This window comes from Ambystoma mexicanum, chromosome 1q, assembly GCF_040938575.1.
Source record: "Ambystoma mexicanum isolate Mex_15411 chromosome 1q, UKY_AmexF1_1, whole genome shotgun sequence".
Classification (NCBI taxonomy): Eukaryota; Metazoa; Chordata; class Amphibia; order Caudata; family Ambystomatidae; genus Ambystoma; species Ambystoma mexicanum.
The window spans coordinates 76,625,032-76,649,270 of NC_090922.1; the positions used below are offsets into that span (position 1 = coordinate 76,625,032).

At 47.8% G+C, this 24,239-nt stretch overlaps 1 protein-coding gene across 1 annotated transcript in view; it reads right to left on the reverse strand.

Moving 5' to 3' along the window:
- Window positions 1-24,239, reverse strand: part of TCF25 (transcription factor 25) — a 1,148,081-nt gene that overhangs the window by 717,100 nt on the left and 406,742 nt on the right. The gene's annotated exons all lie outside the window — the stretch shown is intronic.

A 24,239-nucleotide genomic window follows, 5' to 3' on the forward strand; every position in this document is an offset into this window, starting at 1 on the left:
GATGATGCTGGGGTTTTTCTAAAAACTTGATTGAGTGCCCCCCTGCCACTGTAGATAATACCCACTGATCGGATGCAATTGCCTTCCATGCGTGGGTGAATTGACAAACGCAAGCTCCAACTGGAGTGGCCTGGGAGGGAACTCAGACTGGAATGTCAGTGCTTAGAGGCGGAGGCGCCTCTAGTAGTGGAGGCTCTTCCTCTACCTCTACCTTTAGCCCTTTTATAGCTCCTTTGAAAATGTGATTGTTAAGGGGTGGATTAGCTTTGCGAATTGCTCCAAGAAGAGGATTGTCCCTGATTGTAGCCCTGTGAACGTGGGTATCCCTGCCAGGAAAAGGAACAGTTTATATTAAACACCCACCATTGTATATAGGGTTTGTTGATTATTTGACCCAAACACTTTATGGTTTTGTGTTCTTCTTTTGCACTTTTTAGTGCATCAACGGCTTTACTGAAAAGAACACTTGACTCAATGGGCATATTGAACAAGGTAGCATGTGTTTCTAACTTGAAACCTGATTGACGCAGCCAAGAGTGGCGTTTTAAAAGTGTCCTTTCTGCAATGATGCAGCCAGCATTGTCTACGGCATCCACATTGATTTTGAGGATACAGCTGGCAACTTGCTTACCCTCAGATACACACTTTAAAATATGGGACTTTAAGGGTTTGAGTTCCGCATCTACTTCTTGTTGTACGGTGTCTAATAGATGGCAATTATAACTTGCTAATAGGGTTGTATTGCTGGCGATGTGTGTTTGGTACGCTGCCGATGTAACTACCCTCTGCCCAGTGTGATTGTTTACTTTCTTTGTCAGGGGGTGCTTCTGCAGAAGCTAGTGCGGTACCTGCCCTCTTCCTTATGGTGTTTACAACAAAGAAGTCTGGTTTTAATTGTCCCTTAATGTAGAGGGTATCTGTTGGAGCAGGTTTAAACATTTTCTAAATCCTGGGATTAACAGCCCTGGTTAATGACGGAGTAAGTAACAAAGTATGAAAAGGCCTTTGCACTGACTGAAGAAAGGGTGAACTGTGAGAGTGACTTTTTCTCACCTAAAATATCATCCATGAAATCTGTGTGCTGAAGGGCTTCTTGAATGTCAATTGTAAAACGTTGGGCTGCTTTAATTAGTAGCTCATTCTATTGCCCATGGTCCTCTGGAGATGGTAAGACATAAATGTCTGGGTCATCGTCATCATAATATTGATCCTGGGTGAACTGTCATCCTGTGAATATTCATCACCTTGTTGAGGAGGATCAATGATGTATAAATCATCACGTGTCTTGCCCACGAATTGGTGCAGCATGAGTGAAAGGTGTGTTTGGAGGGGGTGGGTTTGATGGGTCTAGCCTCTGTGTTTTAGCAGGTTTCCCCACCTCCGTATGGGTCTGATAATTGGTCAGGGTGAATGTCCATGAAGTACACAAAACATGAAATACGTTTCCTAGTTCTTTCAAAATGTTCTCTAGTCCACACAGTGGATCTGGGAAAAGGATCTGTGGGCTCTGAGGGATTTGTGCCTAGAAGTAAAGGATCTGGATAAGAGGCATGTTTTCCTTGATGTAAAGCCTCTGTTAAAGTTGTATTGGAAGGTGTATGATGTTTGTCCTTTAACGTGATATCCATGGGGGTCCAAATATCTATAGATTGACAGGTTTGACTTTAAAAGTGTTTTGGGACATGTTTGAAGCACAATTGTTGTATTTTTGTTGTACTGTAACTTTGCAGTGAGTGTTTATTTTTCAGCACTTGCTTTTCCGCATGCAAAAGAAAATATTTTCAGGAGCAGTGTCAGTTTTTGTTTTACTTGGCGTCAGTTTAGAAGTTTTGTCATGCAGTGATCGAAACTGAGGACCCAGAGGACAAAGGACACATGGAATTTCAAAAACAAATCATGCAATACTCTGCGACTACCACTAGATGTCGGCCTATGCAGTGACGGCTAGTGAATGTTTTTACTGGAGAGGCGTAAATATGGGTCCGAGATATGCCACAGCAACCGAGCGTAGCGAGGGACCCCACACCAATAAAGGTGGGACTGGGGGGTTCTCCCCCCCACCGAGAATTATTTTAAAATAATAGGTTAAAATGGTGCATTTTAGAGCACACCTTTTTGCCAAACAGCTTGCAATTGGTTGTGTAGAATTACTCATGAAAAAAATCCAATAGTCACCAACAGTGCACAGGAGCATTTCTCCAACACATTTTCATGATGCCTTTTCGCACACTATGTGCCAATATAAAACATTTTCACACTGACTGTGCCCATACATTTCCATGCTGACTGCACCATTATACCCTAGTATTCCCAAATAAGAACATACTCATGTTGGTTTTGCGCATAATGCCAGTAATGAAACTATAAGAAAACATGCCCATGTTTTGTTCTGCGAATATATGGCAGTATCCTCACGTTAAAACATACTAAAATATTTATTTTTTAAAAAAGGCATGCCAATGTATGAAAACATGTCCAAACTGGCTGTACTAAAATGCCAGTTGAGCTACATAAGAACACTTATCATACTTGTGTTATCAAAGATGCCCAATACAAAATGTCATACCACAATAAGAAATGATTAGGCTGGCTGCATTGAAATTCATGTCTAGCCACATAATAACACTTACACTTGTTTTACCAAAGATGCCTGATACAAAATGTCATCCCTCAATAAGAAATGGCTAGACCGATTGCATAAAAAATGCCAGACTTGCTTCGTAACACTTATAATGCATGCTTTATCAAAGATGCCCAATACAACATTTCATTCCACAGAAAGAATACCACTGATCATGCTTACATTATCAAAGTTGCCCAATATAAAATGTCATACCACAGTAAGAAATGGCTAGACTGCCTGTATTAAAATGCAAGTCTAGCTACATAATAACATTTATCACGCTTGTTTTATCAATCATGCTCACTAAAAAATGCCATGCCTGCTCCATGGCGCCTTGCACTCAGACATAATCACATAAATGAGTAATGTGATTATGTGTGAATGCGAGGTGCTGGGGTGTCCAGGGGGCAGATGTGTGTCAGGAGCTGGGGTCCCAGGATACAGCCATGGCATTTTTTATTGGGCATAGCTGCCAAGGAAAAACTGCCGTGCCGCCCCCCCCCCCCACCCCAGAGGATGCAAGCACCTCACAGGCACACATTAACTGTGTGCGTGCAATGTGCTGGGGGGCCCAGTCATGGTATTTTTTACTGGGCATCTATCAGATTCCAATTAATTAATAGCATTCCTTCCCTCATTGCCCTCCAGTGCCTCACAGGCACAAATAATTGTGTGTAAATGCACAGCGCAGGGGGGCTTAAGGGTCAGGCTTGAGATCGCATGTGAGGCACTAAGAATCTCAGTGAACTGGGCTGGCATTCTTTACTGGGCATACCCAGTAAAAATGTCATGCCTGCCCCTTGGGTCCCAGTGCCTCACAAGTTCATGATGAATGTGATTGTGTGTATGCAAGGTGCTATGGGGCACTGGGGTCAGGCATTTTTTTTTACTAGACATCTATGGACGCCCAGTAAAAACAAAATGGTCCACTCCTGTCCCCTGGATCCCAAGCTCCTCACACAAGCACACTGTGGTTATGTGTGTATGCCAGACACTGGAGGTTCAGGGGCGAGGATGTTTTTTTTTTTACTGGACATCTATCAAATGTCCATTACAAAAAATACCATGCCTGTCCCCTGGGCCCCAAAGCACCGAACACACGCACACAATCAAAGTAATTATGTTTGTATGCAAGGCGCTGGGGGGATGGGGGACAGGGATGGTATTTTTTATTAGACATCGATCATAGATGTCCAGAAAGAAATAGCATCCCTGTTCCCTGGGCCCCGCAGCACTTCAGACAGAGAGCTGATTTTGGCCGGTGGGGAGGCGGATTGTGCAACAAAGGCATTTTTGAAATGCCTTTGTTGTACAAACCTCCTACCCACACTCACCAAAATCTGCTCAGACCAGCACAAACAAAAACATGCACACACTTATGCAACATAAACACAGCAAGCACTCATTGTCTCATTCACACAAGCACCCATCACACACTCACTCATAACACAAGCATGCATGCATCCATACACATATAAATAAATTAATAAACATAAAAAACACACATTTACACAACATGCACACAGCAACCACGCTCTCATTCATACCTGCATCCATCATCATACATTAACCTAACCTGTCCCGGGAGGATAGCTCAGCGGCAGCGTGCGCGTCTTGGAAGCAAGACGACACAAAGCAACAACAGGTTCGATTCCCGGGTCCGCGCTTAGAAACCTCTGGGTGTTTAAGCGCGTTATAAATAGTAACCAAGACAAAAAAAAACACACAATTACGCAAGTAGAAAAACAAACAATTCGGGCTGTGTGAGCGCTTTATAAATGTAAAATAAATTTAAAAAAAAAAAAACACAAGCATGCACGCATCCTGAGTGGGCTAATCTCTCCTCCTCGCTCGTTGCATCTACCTCTTAACTTCTCCTACGAGACTTGAACATCCAATTGGATGCTACCAGCCCTCAGGACTCTTTCGCAAACCTCTGCGATTCTCTCTCTATATATATATATATTCTTCCCTCTGTAGGGCACACCCTCCTCAGACCTCCCCTTTTCTAACCCTCCCACCACTCCTCTCTCTTGGAGTGATCACTGTGTCCTTTCTTCCCACCTCTCCCTCGCTCTCTCTTCCCTGCAGGTCAAGCCGACTCCAGCACTGCCACCTACCTTCTCGGCCTTCTGACCCATCAAGCGTGTCTTAGATGAGGCTTTCGCTGCTACTTTCTCTCCTGCTCCCGCACCTTTGGCTGACGCACACCCTGACACAGCCCTCTCTCTAACCTTCATCTCTCTATCTCTAACACTCTGGATGTCCTTGCCCAGGTCATGAGGATCAGCTTGAAACCTAAATCCAAGTGCAACTCTTGGTACGATTCCGACCTCGGTGCCCCTTAAACGCAAGTGTAGGGCGGCGGCGGAGAGGAAGTGGAGGGCATTGGGCACCCCCCCCCCCGACAAACTGGCCTGCCGCCTGCTCCAAAAGGCAGTACAGACTCTGTCCTCTCTAAGAAGAGAGCCTACATTCAAGCTCGCATCTCTGCGGCATATAACAACTCGACCAAACTTTTCAAAATCTGCAAGGAGCTGACCAATCCTGCTGCAGTCTCTGCCTCTCTGTTCCCTCCCAGGCCCTCTGCGGGGCCTTGGCCTCTCATTTCACTACTAAAACTCAGGACATCCTGTCCACCCTCTCTTCCTCTTCTTCCTCCTCTACCACTCTTGGCCATCTGAGGCCGTTTCTCCTCCTCCTTTCCCCGGTTCACTCCGGACGGACGATGTTTCTAGACAAGTCCGATCTATGAAAGTTTCATCAAAGCAGGTTCTCCCCAGCGCATCCAGAACCATCAAGGAACACATTGGCACACTTGCCCCAGCTGATTTCTGCAATCACTCCTATGCCACTGGAACTTTCCCCTCCCCCTTAAGCACTCTGTTGCACACCCCCTTCTAAAGAAGCCTTCCTCTCTGGCTAACTATTACCCGATCTCCATCACTCCTTTCCTGGGCAAACTCTTGGAAAAGCTGGCCATCTCCCAGCTTAATCTACATGCTGAATCTGTTGGCTGCCTCCATGACCACCACTCTGGCTTCAGAGCTGCACAGAAACTGCTCTCCTGAACACCTGTGAAGATTTGCTCTCCAATCTTGACTCTAATCTCCCTTCCGTCCTCATTCTCCTCGTTCTATCCTCTGCTTTTGACACAGTCAACCATGCCACCCTGCCCCATCGTCTCTATGACAACCTTGGTATTACTGTTCAGGCTCAGGCCTGGTTGACCTCCTTTCTCACTGACCGACCCTCTCAGGTCCAAATGTGGTCTTTCCTCTCGTCTATCTCTCTACTTGTGGTACTAGCTCTTCAACCACTACCTGGTACCTCTTGCCCACCGCATCACTAGTTTCTGCTCCAATTTTCAATGTTATGCAGATGACACCCAGCTCTCTTTCAGGCTCCACTCAGCCACCTCTGCTTATCTCTCATACCAGTCTGTCTGGCCGCAATTCAGGAATGGTGCGCCGCCAATGATCTCTGCCTTAATGCCAGTAAGACTGAGATCCTCATCACTGGGACACCCGTTCCCTCCTTTCCTCCCTCTCTCTGGCCACCCATTCTGGGCCCCCTTCCTGCTTCTTCCTGTGAGGCGAGGAACCTTGGTGTCAACTTCGACTCCAACCTCTACTTTTCTCCTCACATCTCTGACGTCTTCAAGAAGTCAAACTATCAGCTGTACCTCCTCACAGGTATTCCCCCAGAAGCTCATCGTCTCCAGAGCTCAGGCCCTCTTGAGGCTGGAATATTGCAACAGCATCTTTCTAAAACATCCTGCCTCTACTCTTCAACCTTTACAACTTATCCAGAACAGGACTACAAGACTTGTCCTTGGCCTCAAGCCCAGGGATCATATCTCTTAAGCGCTGAAATCTCTTCACTGGCTCCCAGTGGCTGCAAGGATAAGATTCAAGACCCTCTGCATCGTCCACAAGTCTTTCTGGGGCCTGGGACCGCTCTACCTTCAACTTTCGCTTCCAAAACATCTTCCTTCTTGCCTTCTTGGGTTATCCGCTCATCCACCTCCAATTCTCTGAGGGTCAGACGCTTCTCCAAGCAGAGAATTTTGGATAGCTCTATCTCCTCGGCTGGGGTCTCCCTCTGCAACAGCCTCCCTGCCTCTCTCAAACTTGAGTAAAACCAACTCCGGTTCTCAAAGTAACTCAACCTTCCTTTTCGCTTCCACTTTCTCTCTTCCTTTCCCCTGCTGATGCACCTAACTGCTCCACACACTGGTCACCTGATCACCCTCTGAACTCGGGCCCAGGCTCCTGCATGTCCAGTTGCTCTCGCACTGCTTTCAGGCTCCCCAGCACTTAAGGGTCTGTATCTGCAACCCTACAGTACCTTCTCTCTGCACTCATAAGCCACCCGCTGGCTGCACTTGTGAGTTAACTGGATTTCCCCCTTCCCCTGGCACTTCGCCCCTTCCCGCACTGCGCAATCTAAATGTCACAAAGCCTAGTAAAATCACTATTTTGTCCTCCCTTGCTTCCCCCTCCTTGTCGCGCCTAGAAACACTTGTGTACAGGAGCGTTATAAATGCCATATCCTATTATATCCATACACAATTAATTTCTTTTTTTTAAATGAGCATAAACAATCTTACCTTCTGCCGCAGGACCTTCCTCTCCAGCGCTCAGAACACTGCTAGCATGAACAGGAATCGGGAAGCTTCCTGGTTTCTGCACATGCGTGCAGGGGCCTGAGAATGGGTGACAGGGATGCCCCACTCCAGCCTGCTTGGTCTGTATGTGCAAGGAGGTGCAGGAGCACCCCCTTTTACATACAGACATGCAAATCCATGGCCAGCATTTTCAATGAGCCATGCAAGGCTGGTGAAGCAAAACACTCCCAGCCTTGCATGGCTCATTGAGCTTGCACGTCTAGGGAACTTTAACTGTCAGTTAAAAGCACTCCCCTAGCTGAAAGAAACAGCTGAGGAAGTGCTTATATTTCACTGGGCTGGCTCCTCCATAATGGGTGAGAGGTGGCCAAGACCCGGTCGGTCGAAGCTCCCTCACCCATTATGGACGAGCTGCCCCTGGGCCTATGCATGGCATGTGATTCTAAGCAGATCCATGTGCCTCAGAAATATATATATATGTGCCACAGCTGCCAGTTTGGGGAATGCAACCTACAACTCGCTAGACACAGGCAAGGGGCGCACACAGGAAAGGGATATCAAACAATTGAGCAAACTATATGGGGATGATGGCTTTCCAGGGTTTGAACGGTGCCAAGCCAGCTGAGATATGAGAAAGCTGGTTTTCTAACATATGCCAAACTGGCTACATGCAGCAGAAAAACATGTGAGAGCTTCCCTGGCACGCCTACAATACATGCAATCAATCAGGCTACTCTATCATTGAGGGAAGGTGGCCGAGGTATAAGGACAATGGCATGTGAGAGGAGGATTGTCCCACGCATATCAGATATCTGGGAGAAATGGAAAGAGGACATGGGGCAGGTACTGGAAGAAGCAGAATGGAAGACAGTGTGTGGTAATACCAAACATGTTTCGCATAATATCATTTTTAAATTGATTATAAATGTTTTTATCATACATACATACATCACCGATAATGCTGCAAATGTTTGACCATGTCAGCACGAACAGTCCCAAATGTGCATGTGCAAGGGTAACTTTCATATACATGTGGTGGGAATGTCCCCAAGTATATAGGTTTTTGCACACAGTTGTGGAAATTCTAGCGAACTTCACAAGATGGGCACTCACAGCATCAATTAAGGGATATCTGCTGGGCATTTTTCCTATTAAAAGGAACAGTATATTGTGGATGAAATTTGTGTTGTTGGGATTAACGCTGGGTAAAAGGCAAATAGAGATGGAATGGAAACAGTCCACAACACCCTTTTCTTGAGACCACTTTTCTTCCTGGGCAGTGGCCAGACGCAGTCCAAGATGGCCACATAGTCTAGAAATCCTGTGAGCCATCTTGCCACACGACGGTGGAGAGGCAGAGGAGTGCTTTAATCGTAGTTTGAAGGTGGAGGTAGCCTTTGCAGACATCTGTGGTGCTCAGCGCCGAGGCTGGCAGAGCAGTGAGCCATGAGGGCTTGCCTAACCCCCCAAGATGGTGGATCTGCTGGCGATCGCTTGCTACTGGCAAACTTGCCAGAGGGATAAAGGGGGTAATGGTCAGAAAGGGGTTGGGTACCCCGTGGCATGGAGCTGCACTGTTGAACAGTTAGGAGCTGTGCCCCAGGAGCAAGTTCTTCCCTCCACTCCACCCTGCCTCCCCCACTCCCCTCAGCATTGAAGCATCAGACGAAGGTGCAGGCACCTGTGGTGGGGCCTTCTGCCATGGATCCAAAGGGCAGGATTGATTGCTCTTGTGGCTACTGGCCACTGAGGAGATCCGGCTGGGGAGGCCTTGCCTACACCCCATATGTGATGAAGACCACTGGAGGTGTGAGAAGGTGGTCAGGCACCTGGCACGGGTGACTGGCTGACAGAAGGGGGAACAAAAGCAAAGGGTACAACTGCTAAATGATGTTCCCGATGGCTGGGAAACACTGTTATGGCCTCTCAAAGAAGGGCATAAACCCCATAAATGGAGGACTCAAATGAAGGCCATGAGACCAGTTAGGCCTCCTTCACAGCAGGGGACACCATTCCTAGTAAAGGGTCCGACCTGGTGAGGAGACCCGGATGTTTCATTTCAAGCAAAAAAAGGAAACAAACAGGCCAAAAAAGCCCAGCTGAACACTCCACGCTAGAAGGATTTTGGAGAAGGCCTGAAAAACGTCTAAGGCGGCCTGGCGGATGAACATACACCAGGGAGGGATACAGTAGAGAAAACACGGGAACAGGAGGGGACGCCTACTCAGAGCAAGGAGAATGGGGCACTCATGAAGCAGGGCCTGCTTAGCTGTATGGCGAGCCTAAAGGAAGACATCGATAAGTTCTTGAAGAAGCTACTGCCCAAAGTATCAATACATCTATTACCGATATTAAGCGGTATCTCCTTTCAACAAAGAGAGTGGAGGCCAATGAAAAGGCAATCCAGGGTGTTGACCTCTGCACCATTGATGATTTGAAGGCACTGAACAAAATCATCTTAAATAGAATAGAAGAAAAAATGGAAAACAGGCATATAAGGGAGAGTATGTGCTTAAAGGACCTGACTGAGGGTACTGAATGTCCCGACCTGGGATATGGATCCAGCTGCTCTTTGTCAATCTGGTCTTGAGGCACATGCAGAGGGGATTATGGTAGACAGAGAGCACCAAGTGGGTCCTCCAAGGGCAAGCTCCGAGACAGGCCCATAAGACTTTGTTATGAAATTTCACTCATTTCAAATGACGAAGCTGATTCTGAAAAAAGCTGAAGAAATGAATACGGTAGCCCATCAAGCCCAGGCCTTGCAAATCTTCAAGGTCCCTTCTTCTGTGACCTTTAGGTGGTTATTGCTTTGCAGAAAGTTACAGAAACCCAGAGAGGTGCCAAAGTGAGATATGGCTAGACCTTCCCGTCTGGCTTAGCCTTTGCTTGTGAAAATAAAAACCACAGTGCCCACAGTGGAGGAGGCTGCCTGTTTTGGATCAACTCGCAGAGGGTGGAAACCCTGGAGGTGGCTGCATCCTCATTCTGGAGGGAGAAGGAGGAAAAACCTTTGAAAATAGCAAATACTCATTGAGAAGCACCCCATCGGGAGCCAACGGTGGTGGAATTACTTTATGAATCCGGGCATTGTGCACATATGAATAACTAAGTGTCTGCCAAGAGACAAGGATGTTCTCCCCTGGTACTCTTAAGTCGAGCAGCGAGTTTCATACTGTGCCACAGGAGGCCACTCAAAAGGACCAGTGTGCACAGACTCGCAACTGGCAGCAGGGGAGAAGGAACCATCACGAGGAAGCAAACATTGTCCTCCGAGAGGCAGTGCTATGATGGGGATTGGCGAGAATGCATAAAGCAGGTCAAAATCCCACTTCACCATCAGTGTGGACATTATAGCTCCAGGGCAACGAAATTCCCTGGAGCAGAAATACCTGCACTTACTGTTTACAATGGAAGTGAAGAGGTCCACTTGAGGAGTCAACCACTGGAAGAAAATCTCCTCCTGAACTTCCCGACAGAGCTGCCATTCGTAGGAGGCTGAAGTCGGTCTGCTCAAGGAATCCGCAATGACGTTCTCCCTGCCAGCTAAATGAGCTGCTGTCAGAGACACATTGTTCTGCAGAGCCCAGAAACATTGTTGTATTGCTTCTCTGCACAGAAGAACGGAGCCCATGACTGCCCAATTGTTGAGGTAGTCCATGGCTACTGTGTTCTCTATCAAAACCAGTACATTCTTGTCCTGCACTGAAGGGAGGAAGGCAACCAGGGCCGGCCTGATCGCTCTCAACTCAAGCAAATTGATGTGTTCCCAGCATTCCGATGGAGACCACACGTCGCTTAAGGTCAGTCTTGTAGGTGAGAACCCCAACCTTTCAGGGACACACCCTTGATCACAGTCAGTTCGGGAAAGGATTGTTCAAAAAATCCCTTTCAGTAGGTAGTCTTTCTGGGACCACCATACCAGGGTCTCAGGAAAGTTTCGCTAAAACATGAAAAAGATTTGAGGTGCGCCCCTGAAATCAGGACCACTGACAACTGAAGCCACTGTAGCAACCTCAAGTGCAGCCGGGCCTCTGGCCCTGCAAGAATGCAGGAGACCATAAGACCCAGCAAGCACATAAAAGCTGAGGCTAGAACGTTCTTCTGTGATTGGGGGACATGACCATCTTGGAGATGTTCACCACTCGATCCTTGGGCAACAAGGCACTGCCCAGTCGAGTTTCCAAGACCTCTATGATGAAATGGAGAGACTGGGTTGGCGATACTCAAGGCTTCTTAAAGTTCAAGGCGAAGAACAAGCGGTCAACAGGCTGTACATTCTGTACAAATTTGTGACGCCTTGTCAGGAGAGAGAGCTAAGATGTGACAGATAGGGGAAGGCAGGAATGCCTTGCCTTGTGATGTGAGCCACAATCCCTGCCAGCAGCTTGGTAAAAACCCTGGGAGCGTAATTTGGACCGAACGCCAGGACCTTGAATTGGCAGTGGCAATGTCTTGCTATGAATCTCCAGTACTTCCTGTCTGTTCAGTGAATAGGCACATGGAAGTAGGCATCCTGCAGATCTAGTGAGACAAACCAGTCCTGCTAATCGAGGGCTGGAAGGATTTGAGTACCATCGTGAACCTGTCTTTGTGAAGGTACAGGTTCAGAATCCGCAGATCAAGTATGAGCCGTAAAAGCGACGTGGGAGACCAAGCTCCAGCTCGCAGTGGCCGAACTGAAAACCGCGATGGAACTACAGGTTGGGGCGGTGCAGGAGGACGTGAACCTCCTAAGACACGACGTGCAAGCCCTGGCAGAGCGCACGGAGACCTTGGAGAAGGAGATGGGCCCTACCGCGGCGGACTGCGCCGCGCACAAGTGTGATCTCCATGCCTTGGTGCAACGTGTGGGTAACTTGGAGAGTAGGGCTGAGGAGGCGGAAGGACGCGCCCGGCTAAACAACGTCCGCATTGTGGGCCTGCCGGAGGGGGCTGAGGGCCAAAGTCCCACGGAGTTTATTGAAAACTTGTTGCTGCAGGAGATCACGGGGGGCGCCCTGTCGCAGGGGTTTGCGGTGGAGAGAGCGCACAGGGCCTTGACTAGGAGGCCACCGCCGGGAAATCCGCCCAGGCCTGTGATCGCCAAGATCCTCAATTACCGGGACCGGGAAAGGATCCTTGAATACTTTCGCAAGGGGGGCACTATACGACGAGGAGAGGCGACCATAACTGCTTACCCCGATTATACCCTGCAGGTACAGCGCAGTCGCATGAACTTTGGAGCGGTTAAGAGGCGATTGCGGGAGGCTGGGTATAAATACATGTTACTCTACCCGGCCAAACTGAAGGTTCTCTTTAAGGGCAAGATGCTGTTTTTTGCCACTCCGGAGGATGCCATGGAGTGGCTGGACGCGCAAAACTGCCCTCAGGAGCCAGATGTTCGGACGGCTGCTGGAACGGGACGAGATAAGTGACGCTGCGGGCCCGGTTGGGCTATGAACATTGGGACTGGAATATAGTCTGTGACTTTGTGTAAGAACGTGTACGCGTTAGGTGTTGGAAATATGGTCCGCGTGCACGGATACGAATGCGAGGGAGAGGAGCCTCCAGGGGCCGTTCTTTGTACCCCAGTTTGAGTTTAGGTTAGTCACTGCTAGTGGGGTGACACCCCGTCGGGTTCTCTGCTTGGGTTCCAGAGAGAACCGAACACGGGGATGCCTGAGATCCAGGGATGGAGCTGGGCAGTTGGTTGGGTTAGGGGTGTGGGGTGTGTTAGTTTTTGTATGAGCCTGGGGGTGGAACTGGGAATGGGTGTCTGCGAGGTGGGGGGGAGGCGGGAATCCCTGGAAGGGAGGTGGGAGCTACTGATAGACCATGGGGGACCTTAGTATGCTAACGTGGAACGTTAGAGGGCTTAACAGCTACCTAAAGCGAAACAAGGTCATGTTGTACCTGAAGAGGCAAAAGATAGATGTGGCCTTGTTACAGGAGACGCATCTGACACGGGAAAAATTGGAACTAGTGGGAAGGAAGTGGAAGGGGACAGTAGTGGGATCTACATATTCTGCCTATGCTAGAGGTGTGCTGGTTTGGGTGGCACCACATGTCCCGTTTAAGCTGCTTGGGGAGGTTGTGGAGTCTGATGGGAGGCTGGTCATGGTAAGGGGGCTTGTGGAGAACAAAGTAGTGTGTATTATAAACACTTATGCTCCCAACCAGAACACGGCGACATACTTTAGGACGCTGTGCACGAGACTTAGCGATGGGATGGGGGGTATGGTGATTTGGGGCGGGGACTTCAATTGTGTTCTGAACCCCAGGGAGGATAGGTCGGACGACAAGATAGTCAAGCCCAGCCCGGCGGCTAGAGTATTGCAGACGTTGCTGGCGGACTTTGGCCTGGTAGATGTTTGGAGAGCGAGTCACCCTGGCGTGAGGCAATACTCGCATTATTCGGCCCCGCATCAACTGCACACGAGGCTGGATTACTTCTTCGTCACTCCGGACGTTGTCGCGGAGTGCGACCAGATAGACTACAGGGCGAGAGTCCTCTCGGACCACTCGGCCCTGGTCTTGCGATTGCAGCTTTACCCCCCACGAGCGCGCATTCCAACATGGTGCCTTAGGGCGGAAGCGCTCAAGGATCCAGTCTTCCGAGAGGATATGAGGGAGGAGATAACTGCTTACTTTGAGGTGAATACAGGGAGTGTTAAGTCGGCTGGTACTTTATGGGAGGCCTTTAAGGTTGTAATGCGGGGGGTCGCCATTGCGAAGTCCAAGGGGTTGATGGGGGGAGTCCTGGCCGATCTGCATATGGCCGAGATTGAGTTGGAAAGAGAGTTGGAGGAGGGTGGAATCGATACGGAGGCGGTCTCTACCCTGCAGCAGAGGTGTGCGGATCATTGGGACAGGCTCTGTAATCTAAACTACAGAAAGTATATTGAGAGACTACATGCGGGGGGGGACAAAACGGGCAGGCTTCTAGCTTGGCTTTATAAGAGCGAGACCCCGAGGTCCCCGATCCGATCGGTGATCACTGAAAAGGGTGAAGAGGTGGATACCCAAGAAGGTGTAAATGGGGCATTCGCGGAATATTATCAGGCATTATACGAGGATCGTGAGGGGGGGAGCCGGGAGGAGATAGATGAAGTACTCGAAGACATAGGTCTGCCCAGGATAAGTGATGAAGAGCGAGAGGAGTTGGATGCTCCGATCACTCTGGAAGAGTTGAAAGAGATTGTGAGGTAGTTACCCACTTGCAAGGCCCCAGGGGCGGATGGGTTCCCCAGTGAATTTTATAAAGCGTATGGAGAGGAGGTGCTCCCCCCCATGCTGGAGATGCTTAATGAAGCGTTCGAGGTGGGGCGGCTGCCTGAATCGCTCAGGGAGGCGATTATAATACCGCTCCCGAAGCCCAATAAGCCGGGACACGGTTGCGGCTCCTATCGGCCCTTGTCGATGCTGAACCAAGACAGCAAGATCCTAACAGCTGTCCTTGTGGCCAGAATGCGGAGGGTGATCGGCAAGTTGATCCATCCTGACCAAACGGGCTATGTCCCGAACAGGAATACCACTCACAATCATAGACGCCTTCACAGGGTGGTGGAGGGGGGATGTAGTGACGAGAGCGAAATGGCGATAGTGGCGTTGGACGCGGTTAAAGCGTTCGACTCTGTTCGATGGCCGTGGTTGCTGGCGGCTTTGGGACGGTTTGGACTGGGACCAGGCTACATTAGGTGGGCCGAGATGTTATATAGTGCACCTCTGGCCAGGGTCCGCACGGGCGCAGTGGTGTCAGACAGATGGCAGTTGGGCAGAGGCACTAGGCAGGGGTGTCCTTGGTCCCCAATGTTGTATATATTGGCCCTCGAACCCTTAGCAATTTACCTTCGGCAGCAGTATGACCCGGTGGGTATTGAGGTGGGAGGGGAGTGTCACCTTATATCCCTGTATGCAGACAATATGCTGCTATACCTGAAATACCCGGAAGAGAATTTGCAGTATGTCTTGGAGGTAATGGAGAAGTACGCCTGGCTGTCCGGCATAGCAGTAAACCCCCAGAAATCCATACTATTTCCGCTGGGCGGTTATGTGGGGACACCCGTGGAGAGATTGCCGGTGCTGCAGATCCCGTGGGCAACGCGCTCCTTCCGGTACCTGGGTATTGACGTGTATCACACGACCGAGGAGGAACATAAGCACAATACCGAATTAGCTGTGGGGAAGATTGAGAAGTGCATGAGGTTCTGGGAAAGATTGCCTTTAGCGATGATGGGCCGGGGAGCTATGCTCAAGATGGTGGTGCTGCCCAGGCTTTTGCACTACTTTAATAACATCCCTTATACGATACCTAAGAAGTTTTTTGTGAGGTTACATAGTGTATGTAGGGATTTCCTATGGCACGGAACACGCAATAGAGTTGCATTCTGGAAACTGCAGAACTTTTACGAGAAGGGTGGCGTGAAACTGCCCAACTTCGAGGCCTATTATGTGGCTGCGCAATTGCAATATGTGGCCAGGTGGCTCTCGGATGACGAGACCCCTGAACACAGGCTGCTTGGGAGGGACTGTTCCCCCTTTTATTTGCGGGAGGTGATCTGGGTGGCCAATGCCTGTATGAGGGAGCGTCCTAAAATGCTGGCCTTGGGTAGGGACATGTGGCGGCGAGCCTGCCGGATGATGGGCGACCCCTCGCCGTGTGTGCCGCAGTTACCACTGGTTGCACTGGCGAAGGGAGACGGGCAGCTAAGAGCAATCCTTCAGACATACTGGGAATCAGTGGGGTTGGTCACCATGGGAGACATCTGGCAGGACGGGGCCCTAATGGAGTTCGAGGAACTAGAGGCGGTGTCAGGGCTGCACATGGGTCAATACGTAACATATCTTAGGGTGGTGCGGGAGATCCGGAGTATGTGGCCTGAAGCTACCTTGGCCGATGAACCGGATGCTACGTTGGAGATAATATACGACACATCGGAGGGTGGGCATGAGGTCTCCAGGTTGTATGAGATGTTAATGACAAAGGTTGGGAAGGATTTGGGGCACTTGCGACTGGAATGGGAAGCAGAGATGGGGGCCCCGATGGCGGATGGGTTGTGGGAGCGCGCCTTGGGGTACCACAAATTGGTATCGAGGAACGCCAGGTTTAAGCAGATACAGCTCTATATTACGCACAGGGCATATATGACCCCCCTGAGAATATCCAGATTTCGGGATGCTGGGCGCCAGGCGTGCCCCAAGTGTAACAAAGAGAATGCGGACATGATACACATGTTCTGGGCGTGCCCAGTGATCGCAAGTTATTGGGGTGAAGTGGCGCAGAGGCTGGCGGGAAGGGGTATTATACTCGAAGTGGATTCAGCCTGGGCCTGTCTGCTGGGGCGGTATCCCAGAGCGCGTAAGCTCCGACACGTTGAGAAACTTAAAGATCTGGTTTATGTGCTTGCCAAACGTAGGATTGCCATGGGGTGGAAGGAATGTCATAAGCCACTAGTTGAGGTCTGGTGGCGAGATCTCCAAAAATGGGCAGATGCTGAGACAGCGGCGTGGCGGGATGCCTGTATGGCAGGGGAGGAGGAAGAAACGGGCTCCCTCACGGCATGGAAGTCATTGATAGCCGAGCTGTTTGGGACAGGGTCGGCCTCGGCTGGATCTGAGGGCGATGAGGCCCCACCGCACGGAGCGGATACCGATGGCGGACACCACACAGGCTCATAGGGGGGAGGGTTGGGGATTGCATTTTTGTTGTTTGGTGTGTTTTATTTATGTTCTGTTGTATTGTTGTTTGGTTTACTTAAAATAAAATAAAAATATATTAAAAAAAAAAAATTATGCTATATACTTAAGCTACATATATACATTTCTAGAAAAGAAATGTAAGCTAAAGTATTTAATTAGAAATCACAATGGTATTATGTAGTAATTGCTTTTGAAAATAAATGTAATTTGTATTCCAATAAAAAAAAAAAAAAAAAAAAGTATGAGCCGTAAGCCCCAAACTTTCTTCGGCACCAGAAAATAGGTTGAATACCAACTCTTGCCCCATTCCAAGCAGGGCGCAGGATCTTTGGTGCCCTTCGCCAAAGGCTGACGGACCTCAGAGTCCAGAGGCAGGCATTGATTGGTTGTGGGATGTTTATGAGAGCTTACAGCAAAGGGGAGACAATACCCTTGGTGAACGACCCGCAAGACCCAGGAGTCAGATGTGGTAAGAACTCCATACTCGCCGAACTGGGAAATTCTGCCTTCTACAGGGGAAGAGCAGTGGAAGTTGGATTCACAGGGGCTTCACACTCAGGGGTGAGGAGGGCACTGTGGAAACGGACAAGCCTACAATTGGAGCACCACTCCCAGTCTCCTAGTTGGGTGATGCTCCATCAGTTTGCTACAGGTGGCTTGCCCTACACCCCTGCGGGCATAGAAGATGAAGGGGCGAAAACCCCTGCCCCTGAGGCCCACTGGCTATTTTTGTTGGGCTGTTAGGCTCAGAGATTTAGCAGTCGCCTTTGAGGACTTTAATTTTTGCAGAGACTCATCAACTTTTGCCCCAAATAAATTGTTGTGCCAAATGGCATTTCCAGTAGTTTAACAGAGAGAAAGTGAGCGGGCACCACTTTAGCTCAATATGAACTATTCTATTCACTACCTTGTATTATAGTCAAGCACATATGGGGTACACACCCTCTCAACAGTGCCTCTGCATTGGGCGCTAGCATATACACAACAGGACCTAGGATCAAAAGCCAACGGGTGAGGGCTGCACTCCCTTTGTCTAGCCCAAAAAGCTAGAAAACATTTGTTCATATTTTTTGCAACTATTCGTTAATGTTTAACAAGAATCACTGAGTCAAACAAAATTCATTTGTAGTTTAGAAACCAAAGTATTTAATCAACCAATGGTCAAGGCCATTGCCAATGTGCCAATGCATTTCAGACATCGAGGTCCTTCTTCAGAGCAGGTTAAAAACTGCTGCAATGAACACGTGGATCACCTTCTTATACATAAAAAACACTCTTTGGTTTTCTTTTTACAGGAGATGCTGCTATTGGATAGCAAACATTAGACCGCCCTCAGCATGTAATAAAAGACAGCACTGTTCCCCAACCCGCGGCTCTAAATCGTAAACTGAAAGCCACCACATCAACATGCAATGGCACCATGCTTCTGCAGGGGTTTAGCCTGGACATCTGGGTCGAAAGCCAGGGTCCTTAGCCAGGAGCACCTCCTCAACACCGTCACTGTGGCCATTGTGCCAGCCATGCAGTCTGACGTATACAGACCTGACTGAAGCATTTGTCGGGACGCCTCCTTGCCATTCTTCAGTAGGGCCTCAAAGCCCTCCTCTCATCTCTCGCAGGGAGATATTTTGGAGCTCCTGAGACAGCACACCAAAAGCTGAAGGAGAATCTGGCCATGGCATAGGAGGCACTGTTGGCTCCTAGACCCAGGCTGCATGAGCCAAATACCTATCTTCCCCAGGCATCAAGCTGGTTACTTTCACTTTCGAGAGGTAATGAAGGGAAGGATGTCATTTTCAGAATTGGAGTGGCAGGCTAGACCACTTGGCTCTCAGGGGAGGCATGTGCAGATAGGAAAGACGGAAGGGGCGCCGTGTCAGATCTCTGCGCCTGTCCCCCATCCTTTTGCACTTGTCATGGAACCCCTTGCAGCTAGAAGGGGAAATCCCAGGATTATGGCATTATGTTTGGGGGGAGGGGTTTCACACCAAATTAACATGTGTGCTGACAGCATGATATTATCGAAACCCAAACTCAACTCTCGTCCATTATTGTAAACAAATAATGATTATATTGTTCTGTATCAGGATTCAAAATAAATGAGACCAAGTTAGTTATAATAAATATAAATTTTTCCACTGAAGTTAAAGGGGAAATTGAATTTTGATAATCACTGGAGAGGGCAAAAGAGAAAATCCAGTATTTGGCCGTTGCCATTACCACTAATCTTAGCCAGCTCTTCAATGCCAACTGGATGGCTTGCGTCTACGCCTTTTGTGGGTCAGTAGGATGTCAATAGTTAAGATGAATCTTTTACCAAGAATCCTTTATCGCTTTCAAAACATCCAGATCCAAACGGTGACCACATGATTAAAGAATGGGAGACCATGCTTCTTCGCTAACTTTGTGCCATGGATAATACACCAATATGCCCATAGGTTGAGAGGAGACCCTAGCTGTGCTACGGCTATTCCACTTTTTTGTGGCTGCTCAGATAGACTAATGATAGAGTGGGTACAAAGATGCACTGAAAAAAGTGGCTTTCTACAAAACAGTCTGTAGGGTGTAAAGAAATATGGGCTTAACATTGCTTGACAAAAAAGGCGACAGCTCAAGGATTATGTTGCAGCTTTGTCACCAAATCAAGTCTGGAGACCTGGGATTGTGTGGGAAATGGAAGGGGTGGGCGGCAAACTTTTCCCTCAGCCTACACACCTTTTATAGCAAATAGCGATTTTTCTACTTTGGAGTGGCCATCAAAGGGTTGCAGGAAAGCCAACGATTTCTTGACGGGAGGAAAGAATAAATACTTTGAGAGTTGCAATGGGGATTATGGCCTGACAGAAGGAGACCGGTTCCGGTATTATCAGGTGTGCCACTGGCTCCTTAACCTTCAATTTAAAGATGCACTGTCAAGAGCAGTCACACCACTGGAGGTCTTGTTTCAGTCATCCACTTCCACCAAAGCACTTGCATCCAGATTATACTTGCTAATGAAAAATGGGGTAAATATAGAGGCTAGAACTTACTGCAAAGTCAAGGAAAAGGACTTGAGCAAGGCACTGGAATATATGCTCTTTGAAGAAATCTTCAAGTATTTGGAAAAATCATATTTTTGCACACAATTAGCAGAACCTATTCAAAGATCCTCACAGTATGTACACCTGATAAACGACATGCTCTTGATTCCACTATATTTGATTAGTGCTGGTGAGTGCTTACACAGGGGTACCCGACTCCATTTGGTCTGGAACTGCCTATCCTTAAAAGGTTTTGGCTTGAGATACGATCCAGACTCCAGGAGAAAATTGGGCTTGATATACCGCTTCAACCATTCTTTTATATTCTACATTTGAAAGATAAGAGTTGGAGTTCCAGTGGGATGGGGTTTCTCTGTCTATTAGCACATTTACTTATGGCAGACTAATTATCTATCCTGGCACACTCCAGACAGAGCATAATTTGGTCTACTGATATGTAGATGAAAAAGGTTTGGTAGATTTTAGCTATGAAAGAAATGATTGCTGGTGTGAGAGAAACAAATACATGACTTGAGTATGGACCCAGAACTTACATTATATGAAACTGGATTTTCACAGCCTATCCTGTTTTATAAGATTAGGAGTCCTCAACCTACTGGAAAGTAAATAGATCTATTGAGACTGCTATTGATCTACATATTATATTCTTGTGTAATTGCCCTAACTGTATCAGGGGGAGGGAGGGCCGGATGTATGTCTTTGCTTTGTCTACATTCACTTCGGCAGACATTTATTTTGTCATTGCGGGGGGAGATACCCTGTAATCCCCCTTCTTTTCTACCCCATATTCTTCCCCCTCTCACCCTTGACCCCAAACCTAACACTATACTATCTCTAACCGCATCCATTACTGTCTTCACAATGTAAATGTATGACACAATATAAAAGAAGCTGGAACTCTATACTAGCTTTGTGGGGAGAAGACGAGATTCAATTGAGGAGAGAGTAAGCTAGGAACAGAAGGAACAAGAAGAGTAAGAGCAGAAGAAAAAGGGTGACAAAGAGCAAAGAGGAGGAAACAGAGGAGCAAGTGCCAGAGGCAAAGAACTGTTGAACTTAGACCAGGAGAGTTACCTGGGACAAAGCCAGTTCTCAGAAAGGACAGGTTACAGTGCATACCCTGAAAGAGTAATCAGTTTGGGACTCTGTGTAAGAGAAATCAGCCTGCGGAAAACCCGCCAAAGGAGCTGGCATATGCAAGACAAGATATTTATAGAGTGGTCAAAGGGAGTCAAGGGTGATATTTATCCCTTAAATTGAGAAGAGCGGATGGGGTGCTCTTTCACCAAGTTCAGAGAGTTTCAACCTAGGTAGAGGGCATATACATTCTAATCAAGTCATCTCTGGGAGACTGTAAAACCTACACAACTAGTCGTAAGTGGAACAACAAAGCACCAGAGACCCCTCAGAGAGGGGGGAGAACTACCCACCTGCCCAACCACTGCAAAGCCCATCCAACCTCAGACTACATGAAGGGTCCAATGATCATCGGGAGCATCCCAACTTCCCAGGAGGTGACAGGCCCCAGCACCAACAAAAAGCTATAACCAGGTTCCAGGACCCACGGAAGGTAAGACGTGCACTGGACCATTGAGACAGAGTAACTACGCTGGACATTGTCCTGGGAATCAACCAAGAACCTTGCTTTCTAGACTACAGCCGAGACCTTTAGACTCAGGACCTTCCAAAGCAAGGAATACATTGTATCATTTCACCAAGCCCGACCTTTTTCTCTTGATTGAAGAATGCTACCACCTCCTATTGTTACAGAAAATCTCAAGTGGCCATGGGTATTGCTCAGCTCGTTTCTGAATCTACAAGAGCAGAGAAGGGACATCAGAAGAACGTGTTTCGGGGATCTCCCTTACTGTCGGGGCATCCAGGCCAACCATTTGCCTACAGACGGGACAAGGTAGGGACAACAAAGGTTTTAAGGACTCATTACATTTGTATTGGACCATTTATCCCCCGGTGAGCATCTAATTTTGTTATTTAATTTTTTGACATTTTTATTTTAAAAAATGTGTTTAGTACACAAAGTACTTTTACATTATCTCATATTAAAATCTTCACATCATCAAATTTTGTCACAACGCGACCCTGAGCACTGTGGAAAAGATGGAGGCTTTCATAGACACCTCGCAGGTTCCTTTACCGCTCTAGTCTTTTTTGTTTTTGTTCTTGTTCCTTTTTAAGGAGGCCACGCCCACAATGCCTTGCATTGCAACTTGCATAGTCAGCCTTTCGCTTACTCCGTTTGCAGTGCCCTCTCCTCGAGTTCTGTCCCTTTGGACTTTTCCTTCGTTGTTTTTCAGCCTGTCTGCTGCAGTTTTCTGTGCTTCTGTCTCCGGATCCCTACACTCCTGTCTCGCACTCTCTCTTCCGGTTTTCCCAGAACCGGCTTCGCTCTCGTTCTATTGCTTTCTTGCCCTTTCATTTTCAGTTTGTTCCCTTGAGTTCGCGGACCACTGGTTCGTTTATTTTGCCTTTTATCCTTCGTATCTCACTGTCTCGTTCTTTCGCTCTCTTTGTACCTCTCGCTCTCGCTGTCACCCTCTCTCTCACTCGCCCTGCTTCGCTCTTCGCTCACCCTGTACCTCTCGCTCTCTCTTTCTCTCGATCGCCCAGTCTCACTCTCGCTTACCAGAACTCTGTTCTATCTCTCTCGCTTGTCCGCACTCACACAGTTCTTCTACCTCGTGCTTACCCTTATATTCTCTCTCTCCCTTTCGCTCCCTCTCTCATTCTATACTTACTTCCTACTCTTACCAGTATCATTCCTCCCAGGGCATCCTGACCTGTATTGTTCTGGTTGGCTGCTCCTCAATTCACTCCTCCTTTTCCCCTACTGTAGGCTATTTTCATCCTTTCAACTGACATCTACGAGGATTTCTTCATACATCTCAGTTCTCCAGGACACATTGGACTCCTTTCCTTTCGACTTGTGTACCGGCCTTCAGAGGTATTCACTATTCATCAGCCTCCTCCACATTTGGCATTTCTCAGCTTTCTAAACCTACGATCTACCAGGGTTGTTTCTGCCTTAATCGGCTTTTTCCCTGTGAACAAGGGACTGGCTCCCCTGGGTTCCCCTGACTGCCTGTTCACACCACAGTCAAGGTGGCCTCAAGTGGAGACCATCCTTATCTCTACGAGCGCAAGAAGGGAAAAAAGGGATCTAAAACAGACAAAGAACCAGAAGAGACCAAGAAGGACAGGAGGAGAAGACGCAAGACATCCCCCAGGAAGATTCCTCTAAGGATTCAGGTGAGGAGCCACAGGGGGTGGCAATTCCCGATTCTGACAAATTTCATTAAAAGTAGCATGATATTTCAATGCTTCTTTGCAACATTTGCATCACGTAGCAATATTTCTAGATAATGGGCTACCCACGAGAAAACACAAAAAAAAACAATACAACGAAAATAATAAAAGAAAAGAAAACATAATGTATGCTTGTTAGGTGCCATCTTGCACCTGTAGTTGAGCCAGACCCATTACCCTTTCAATACTAGCAAAGGTTATCATCAGAAATGTAACTAGAGCCAACGTGAGTGATAAATGATATTGATAAACCTTGTGTAAACCTCACACTCTCATCTCATGGTGTTCTGTTCCTCCCCTTTTTATGACACTAGAGACTGTCACCCTGTGGTTCAAAGCCAACAGGAAATTAGGAGATTGGGTGGGCCTGGAATGCCTCATCGACTGTAGGAGTTCACAATTTAGGAAATGGAAACCATTAGTCAAATGTAAACACCGATGTACATTCCTTCCTCTATTGCAGATCTAAATTTCCTCTCCAGTAATTCCAGCTTTCGAGGTCTAGTTTTTGCCACAAATGCACATATTCTGTTAATGATCATATTTTTTGATGAATTTTTTATATGTATGGAACTATTTTAATTACTACAGTAAAAGGAATTTGGTTTAGAGATTTCTTTCTGGGTAATAATGGTTACAAACACTGGGCATAAGCTCACTAGTTAATAGACACGTGCTTGTGACCGTTTCCTCTTCACTTTGGAAGTCTGTGGCTCACAATCTGCTAATAAAAAAAAGCAGAAAGAAAGTGACAATGTGTTCATTCAACAGCCTGTCGATCTTCGCACATTGCCATGACTGAAAAAACCCGAGTACCCCAAATTCCTTGAATGTCAACCCTAATTCAGTCCAAAAGGAAACAATGGTGGCTCATTTGACTGCCCCACATTATAAGCTGTGCTTTCACTTTATACATTTCAGGTAGCGAAATCACTTCAAT